General features: G+C 43.2%; 1 long non-coding RNA gene across 1 annotated transcript; it reads left to right on the forward strand.

Annotated features, from left to right (window-relative positions):
* The first annotated feature begins 6,494 nt into the window (after positions 1–6,494).
* LOC132455535 (uncharacterized) lies at positions 6,495–8,449 on the forward strand. Its single transcript, XR_009525273.1, has 5 exons — positions 6,495–6,619; positions 6,727–6,884; positions 6,995–7,103; positions 7,369–7,561; positions 7,754–8,449. It is a non-coding gene; the product is annotated as an uncharacterized LOC132455535 (long non-coding RNA).
* The last annotated feature ends 622 nt before the right edge of the window (positions 8,450–9,071 follow it).

A 9,071-nucleotide genomic window follows, 5' to 3' on the forward strand; every position in this document is an offset into this window, starting at 1 on the left:
ATACAGTACATTCGGAACACATTTTAGGAACAGATCTATGCCGCAACATAGAAATCTATGTGGATCAGATGTGCCATGTAAACGCGGCTACTGTAGATTTGCAAAGCGCTGCTTACGTGGAACTCATCTCCACGACATTCCATTGTTTAGGTTCCATTGCTTAGGTTCCTTTGCTTATGTTCCATTGCTTAGGTTCCATTGTGTTCAACGCAGCTTAGCAAGCCACCAGCACCAGCAAGCCACCAGCAACAGAAAGTCCTTTCAACGTCACTGCACACGCTACTATTACATGTAGATTATTTTATTTTATTTTATTTTTGAGAGTGAGGATATCTTTTATAAAGTGGTGACATGCTTGAAAAGGTTAAGCTTACACTTTTGAAATGAGTGTTTGAACAATGTTCTTCCAAAAAAGGCTTAATAAATACAAATCTTAAATATTATTTCTCTGTTGTTGAAAGGACTCGAAAGGACTCGAAACTCAAACGGTAGGACTTGGGACTCGACTTGAGACTTGTCGGCCTTGACTTGTGACTTGACTCGGGACTTGCCTGTCTTGACTCGGGACTTGACGTCAAAGACTTGAGACTAACTTGTGACTTGCAAAACAATGACTTGGTCCCACCTCTGACTACTAGTAATTAGCTGATAAAGATAACGATATTGATAAGATACCTAATGTGAAAAACTAAATTCAAGACACTGTTGAGATAAAGAAAACTACTAGCGGTTGGTTTGGGAGAAAGCTCCGGACGGGTGCTTTCCGAGTGAATTGACGATTTATCCTGGTGAGTTGTCAGTTCTAGGTTAGCTAATAAGCACTGGGTTAGCCGCTTAGCATTACCTTGTTTTTGCTTAAAACGAATAATTGTGTGTTTAATTGCCTGAGATATGTGTGTGAAACTTAAAAACCAGTCAGGATATAATGTGTATGTGACGTGAATTGGATACGGCCGAGGGTGTTAACTGTTCGGGACTCTCTAAATCGACGCCACTTCGACCTGGGCGGGACTTTACGTCCTACGTCACTCGCTATGGGTGTGCATGTGTGCGCGTAGCCGTCACTCGCGATGGGTGTGCATGTGAGAGCGGCCCAATCCCGTTTCTTTGCTCACTGTCTCAACCCTACATCTCAACCCTAACCCTCATTGCTCATGCTCATTGCTACCCCTCATTGCTACCCCTAACCGATCCCCTACCAAATGGGACAACCCTACCCTGTGACGTCATCATGGCCTCCCCGTGCCCCCTAGCAGATAACCAGACCCCTGGTAATGTTACAAGAGACAGACTGGCTGCCATTGTCTCGGGCAACGAGCAAGACCCATTGTAAAGATGTTTAACCTGAAATGGTATTTATATTTTGTAATTGGCATGTTTAAATTAAGTGTTAAAAAAAAAAAAATACTATTTGTCCCTAGTAATATACCTTTATTTTGAATGTCACTTAGCTACATGTTAAAGGTGGTATTAGGGTGCACTCACACTAGGCCATCTGGCCGTGGCCGTTGGACGTATTCACACCTAACCGTGCTCAAATGGCCCCATTGTTCTCTGGCCTGCACTCACACTAGGCCATCTGGCCGTGGCCGTTGGCCGTCGCAGCTGTGGCCTGGCCACGGAAGGCTCTTGTACATACGTCGTAACACGTCATCACCAAGCGTCCGCTGCATGGACCATAATAAAGTCTGCCGCCAGTCAGAGTTTTAACAACAATGGACAACAACACGGAGAACACACCAACAGTTGAACCGCTTGACGCGATGTTTACCGTTTAATGGGAAAGAAGGCTCGTCGCCTTTATTATGTCCGTGGTCGTCGCATTGACTATACGTCATCCAGCTCAGGTTGCGTAGCGCGTGTCGGCTCATTAGCATCTGTACCGTAGCGGCCCGTGCCGTAGCAGCACACCTCTCCCAAGTGGCCAAATTGGCCCGGCCTGGCCAGACTGGCCACACTCACACTGGCAGATTTGAGCACGGTTAGGTGCTAAAACGGCCACGGCCAGATGGCCTAGTGTGAGTGCACCCTTAGATAATAATCGGTTATGAACAAGAACACTTTAGAAGAAACACTTTATTTAAATAAGAAACACTGAACCACACATCTAAAAATACACACACACGCATCTAAAAATACACACACACGCACACCTAAAAATACACACACACACACTCTCTCTCAGCTTTTGAGAGAATGGTGGAGAATCACATCTTCTCCACCATTCCGCCAACTTTGCCTCGCTCTCCTCATGCCTCGCCTGCCCCCTGGCACTCTCCTCTTGGAAGGGGTGTCTGGGGTGGTGGAAGAGGTGCCTGGGGAGGAGGAGCATGAGGGAGAGGTGGGGGGGGCTGGTGGCAGTGGACTCAACGAAGTCCTGAAAGAAAACGAATAAGAAGGAAATAGGAATTATATGCCACAACTGGTTGATATGGCCATATGTTATGTACAATATATAATAGCTATGTACACAATATAGTACTGCCAAAAAATACATTGATTAACCATGTAATATTACTAATATAATATAATATATTAGTATAATAATACTTATAGAATATTACTAATATAATATAATATATTAGTATACATAATATTACTTATAGAATATTACTAATATAATATAATATATTAGTATAAAGCTTATTTTTAACCTGGAGTCACTAGAACATGGAAGATCTGGATATCATACGACATGATATCCAGCCCGGTCGTATGCAGCCCGGTCTGCAGCCCGGTCGACGCCCGGTCTGCAGCCCGGCCGAGAACCAGGGTCGGGCGGCCCGCGAAAGTCGGCCACAGACTTTCGCGATCTTCCGAGAGTCCGCGGCCGGGCTTCGAAGCCCGCGGCCGGGCTGCAGAGTATAATTAATAAAATAATTACTAGTTAATTACAGAGAAAACACTTACATTTGTGTTTTTCCAATCCTGTCGCATCTTTTGACCCTCCATCTTGTCTAGGATATTTCTTGATTTTCCGTTTTCTCGCAAGGTATTGTGGGAGCAAGTCAGAACTGAAGCGCTTTGAGGGTGCCCATCGAAAATCTCAATTTTGAGGGGATGTTAGCCCTCCCCCTACCCCTTAAGCTACCTTTAAACTGGTATTGGGACATGGCTCCACGGCGCGTGAACGCGCAACAGCGAGGGTTAGGGCTGAGATTTTGAAGCGAGCCAAGTATTGGGATTCAACCTTAGTGTCTATGGGTTGGTAATAACGGTTCTGATGATTTTTCTGATGGAAAAGTGGTCTTTTATTTCCATAATCTTTGTTCAGTGATCGCATAAACCCGTTTGTTAGTTAGCAGTTAAACAAAATGCGATCTCTTTGTTTAGTTACCAACGACCAACGTTTAAAGACTGATGATTGATTCCCTAGAGTGATGCAAGGTTTTTTCTTTCATTTTGGACTGCACACACAACGCGAGTGACGGATACTCGCACAATGTACACACATCACTGTCTTTACAATTTCTAGGCAACCGAAGTTTAAAGATTGTCAAGTGGTTAACTCTTGAATCGCATGTACTAAGACCTGATGGGTTAGTGGTTAGAGAACAACTCATTAACGCAGGGATAAGGGGTTCGATTCCTTAATGAAGCTAGCTTTTTTCTTTCATATTGGACTGGATGTTTGTATGCCATTTTGCGTAACTTGTAGTTTATGATGAAGAAATGTTACTGGGGTTAAGGTTAGGGTAACGGTAAGGGTAAGACACAAAGTGTTTTTGCAACACAATATTTCTTACAATAACAAAGTTCAAAGTTTTGATGACTCCAGTAGGAAACGTAAGATACCTAGAGAAATGCCTGAGTGCTCACAAAACAAGTCAGCAGTGTGGTACAGGGTGATCATTTCCAGAGCTGCCAAGCCTCACGCTTTGAGTGTGACAGTCACGCAATTTGACCCATTCTCACACCACACGCCACACTTGCCATTTCTCACGCTTATTTCCCCATTCATTACTCTATTTTTTTTTTCTCATGATAATAAGCTTTGGTCCTCGCGGCTTCGAGTGGTTATGTAGTCGCGCGGTGTCCACTTTGCGATGTATACGTTTGACAGTTTGTAAACAATCTCCCGCGACCTGCGCGTGTGAGCGTCTTGGTGGAGCGTCTTGGTGGAGCGTCTTTGTATATAGTGCCAAATTTGACTTCTGGACTGCATTCTGCAACATTTTCAAGAAGGGTAAGTAGGCCTACATCAATCGCCTTCTTTCAAATATACATTATACACAGAGATGTTTCTACTGGTTGTTTTCATATTTCATAACAGCATTATGTATAAAAACGTAATTACTGAACTCTTCGTGTTAGTTAGCTAGCATAACTAGGTAGCAGCATAGTTTGATTTCTCAAAATCAGCTCACCAATAAAATCAGTCTTGGTTTCAAAATGATCACAATCACTTGTGTAATGTTAAATGGCTTCATATAGACATTAAACAATCCTAAGAGAAATAATGTGACATAAACGGAGCAAGGGCTGATGTCAATTTAATGTTAGTGAAGTAGGTGTGAGACGCCTCTCCCTCCCCCTTGCTAATATTTTGTCTCCGCTGTCTGTTCAGATATGACATTTATAGCACATAACTGTAACTGTGTACAAATAGAACCAAATGGACCCATTGGGGCCTTTAATACAGTATTCAATAAAACACTAACATGTAGCTATCTTTTGATAGATGCTATGTAAGACGATGCTAGGTAAGAGGAAGAGCCCACAGAGAGATCTGCTGTCATTCTGGGCAGTGCCAGTGACAGCCCCCCCTTATGCACCCCCGGAAAATGAGAGTGCAGAGGGCACAGAAGAAATGGAAGATAAAGCGAGATCAGAAGAGATTGAGGACAGTGAGGGCGAAGATTTTGATTGTATACAAATTGAAAACACAGAGCCAGCAGAAAAAAATGTGGAGATAAGAATAAATTCAGGGAAGAAGCAGAAGGCCAAAAGTGGAGCAGCCATCTACAGGTGCACTTTTAAAAGGGAGTGGACAGCAGAATGGCCCTTCATTAGTGTAGGCACAACCACCGCCTACTTTTGGTGCTCTGTTTGCCGACATGAGAACAGCTGTGCCCATCAAGGCAAGGCTGATGTCGCAAGGCATATCAAAAGCAAAATACATTGTTCAAAAGAACAGGCAGCACAGTCAACAGCCAGCATTGCGCCATATTATGGCCCAGCCACTGTTGGTGGCATGACATCTCAGGAAGTCAAGGTACTAGGCGTTATACCCGCTGCTAGTAGCTGAATTGCACTTGTAGGTTATATGAGCATAAATACATAGTAAATGAAACAAATGCCTAGCTAATCTGATGTTCATTTGAACTGTTCTTATTTGTTTATTTTTGTATGTAATAGTGTTTTCCTATGGACATTGAGTCTGCTGCTAAGACATTCATTCAATTTTATTAATGTTTTTGCATGATTTGCTCTTTAATTACAGCCTTTCTGTTGCAGACAAGGAGAGCTGAGGTAAAGTTAGCAGTGTCGATGGTGGAACACAATGTGCCATTTGCAGTAGCCGATCACTTCAGCCCATTGCTGAAAGAATGCTTCAAAGATTCCCCTACTGCACAGAGCTTCAAGGCTGCCCGCACAAAAATGTCCTGCATAATAAATGAAGCAGTGGCTCCTCACTTTAGAAAGGAACTGGTCATGAAGATGAGGACCAATCCTTTCACGTTGATCACAGATGGATCAAATGATACAGGTCATTACATTTTCCACATTTTCCAGCACCCATTTTAGATATTAATGAATGTATTATATTAATCAGAACAAACACACAAACAATTTCAGTCTGATGTGTACCTTTAATCTGACATATATCATATATGTACCTATCGTTACAGGACGTGAGAAGATGAACCCGCTCACTGTGCGGGTATATGACAGTGATCTCAGCAAAGTTGTCCACAGGTTCCTGGATATGTGCCCCACCAGCGGGCCAAACTGCGGCACAGCTGAAGTCATCTACAAGAAGATGGATGAGGCCATGCAGAAAAACGCCATACCATGGAGAAACTGTCAGTCTGTCAGTTGATAATGCCCCTGTCAATACAGGAGCAAGGAAATCCATCGCATCCAGAGCTCATCAAGAACATGGCAGTATCTACATCCATGGGTGCCCTTGTCACATCATCCACAACACTGCCAAACAGGCTGGCCAGGCCTTTTTGGAGGTCAGTTGCTTAAGACCCTCCGTATGCCTTATGCCTAATGTCACGTCAAACAGGTTGTTATGCTGTGCGGTCATGAACCAATGACAACAATGTCTTGTGACTATAAATAATCATGTATTTTGCAGGTGTGTGGATTTGATCCAGAGGATCTCGCTGTGGATGTTGGATATTGGTTTAAAGGAAGCACCAATCGCAAAGGTTACCTAACAGGTATGTCCTGTTAGGTATGTGCCTAATAGGTACAAATTAAATCTATAATACTTTGATCAAATTGGCATTAAGATGTTCCATTCTTGTCCTAGAATTCTGTGAGCTCCATGGAAGTGAGTATATGGAAATGCTCATGCACGTTTCTGTTTGATGGTTGAGCCTGGAGAAGTGTTTGACTCGTATCCTGCAGCAGTATGAGCCACTGGCCAGCTACTTCAAGTCATTAAGTAGGCATCACATTTTAATGATGCAAATGCATGGTTATTAGAGCAGACTGAAAAGTAAATAAAGTATGTAGTATGCACAACCATTTTTTTCTCTCTTTTTCCCACAGATGACAAACAGCCAAGGTTCAGGAGGCTTGTGGAGGCATTCTCTGACTCAATTACAGAGGTGTACCTACTGTTCTTTCAAGCAACTTTTCCAGTCTTCTCCACATTCAACCTCCTCCTCCAGAGAGAGAAGTCGTCAATCTTCCTACTACATGATGAGGTAAATTGGAACCGTTGGGATACAGTTTGCTCGTATGATGTTCTATCTTTGTTCCTTTTTTATTAGCAGGAAATAAATGTACATTTGTAAATCTTTTCTGACATTTTTAGATGAGGGGTTTTATCCGCAAGCTGCTCTCAAAGTTTCTGAAGCCCGCAGCATTGCAGCACCGGGAACTGCATGAAATATGCTTTAAGGAGCCATCCAACCAACTGCCAGGTGATTAGTAATTGTCCAGGTTTTACACATGCACTATCCACTTACTGATCTCACTCAACACACTTTTCGTTAGAGGGCTGCAGTCATCTCGTCACAATCACTGATATGATGAAGATACTTAAAGGGGTGCTTTCAAGTTGGCTATTGTGGTTTTTGATGGTGACTAAAGTGACTCAACACAGTCTTGTTCCCGTCTCATACTGACATGTTACTGCATACAGCATCGTTAATGACCTCTGCAGTTGTTGATTTGTGTCTCTTGTAGGAGAAAAGTTGGTGATTGGCTTCACTACTCGAGTTACACTCAACAGGCTCCTTGAAGCAGGAGCCATTACACCATCGTAGTATGCCATCAAGAAACTCCCCATGAAAGAGCCTCTGATTAAACATGCCATGTTTCTGGATGTCCAGCAGAGAGCAGAGTGTGGAGTGGAAGATGCCTTCTACTTTGTCGACAGGTAAGTTGGGCTATCAAGTAAAGTACATTTTATCTATAGTGCCAAATCCTAACACAAGTTATCTCAATATACTTTGCAAGTAGAGCAGGCTTAAGACCAGGCACATTTTCTTGTTTGATCCACATCTGAAAAACAACCCCTGTTTCAGTTACACTACTTTACCAGATCACTGCACATTTTTTTTCTTTTTAGATTTCCTGAACTTCTCCCATACAATGGACCTGAAGAGCGTGACAAACTTTGTGAGGAGTTTCTGGACTACCAGACCATGGACATTGCCATGCCCGACGACCCAGCAATGTTTGACTTTAAGAGATTTTGGGGGAACATGGCATCAATGAAGAACAAGGTAAGAATTATTCTGTACTCATGGGAATACCCATTGACATAATCAACTTAATAGTACACAAAAATACTTGTGAGTAATTAGGCTTCCTATGTGCATTTTTCAAAGGTGACCGGTATGAGCAGATTTGGCAGGCTGTCTTGTATTGCCAAGTTGGTCTTGGTCATGCCTCACTCCAATGCTGATGCAGAGCGAGTTTTCTCTGTGGTTGGACTAAATAAGACCAAGACCCGAAACAGTTTGGCTCTTGAGGGAACTCTGTCATCCATCATGACCGTGAAGATGGCGAGCCTTGAGCCAGACTGTTTTAAGTGGGAGCCCCCTGCCTCTGTCATCAAGGCATCAAAATCTGCCACCAACACCTACAACGTTAGACATGCTAAATGATTGACAAATAAATGTATTTTGTCAAAATTCTTGTCTTGTTAATTTCTGGTTAAGAGAGGTTAGGAGGCCACAGTGCAGAGAGAGCAGCTGGCATGGAGGTGAGGACATCAGTCCTAAGGTATAAATCAATGTTAAAAAAGGCAACTTTTTTTGGTCGGCGGCCGAACGCTTCTGACTCTAAAGTCTCACTCTTGTCATTTTCTGAAACTTGGCAGCCCTGCATTTCTGATATACAGTACAAAAGCTGAAACTATTAGCCAGGAGTGGGAAAGATGCAGACGCAGACGTGGGAAGCAATAAGACACACCAACACACAGTACCCTGTTGCAAAGTGGTTCAGAGTTTAATAGAAATAGTTAGGGTTAGCTGGTATGGCGTTATCTGGTATGGCTATAGTCTAATGTTAGCTTAGTTCGTGTTGTTTCGTCATGTAATTTGTAGAAATATAGCCTATCATCACAGACTGTAGGAATGTCACCCACCCTCCATCGCGTACGACACTGACGCTCGTAATCCTGTAGTGCAAGGGAGTTCGTGCACAGATCCCTGAGACAAACGGCTACGCGCACACATGCACACCCATAGCGAGTGACGTAGGACGTAAAGTCCCGCCCAGGTCGAAGTGGCGTCGATTTAGAGAGTCCCTTAACTGTTCAGCCATTTAGCGTCGAAAATGAATATGTGTATTGCTGCTTTTAAGGTAGGCTATTTTCCACGTGCTGCTCCGTTTTGTGCCTTGTTAATGGCCATGGCAGTGTGTTAGCTACATGCAATATG

The sequence above is a fragment of the Gadus macrocephalus genome, chromosome 4 (genome assembly GCF_031168955.1).
Source record: "Gadus macrocephalus chromosome 4, ASM3116895v1".
Lineage (NCBI taxonomy): Eukaryota > Metazoa > Chordata > Actinopteri > Gadiformes > Gadidae > Gadus > Gadus macrocephalus.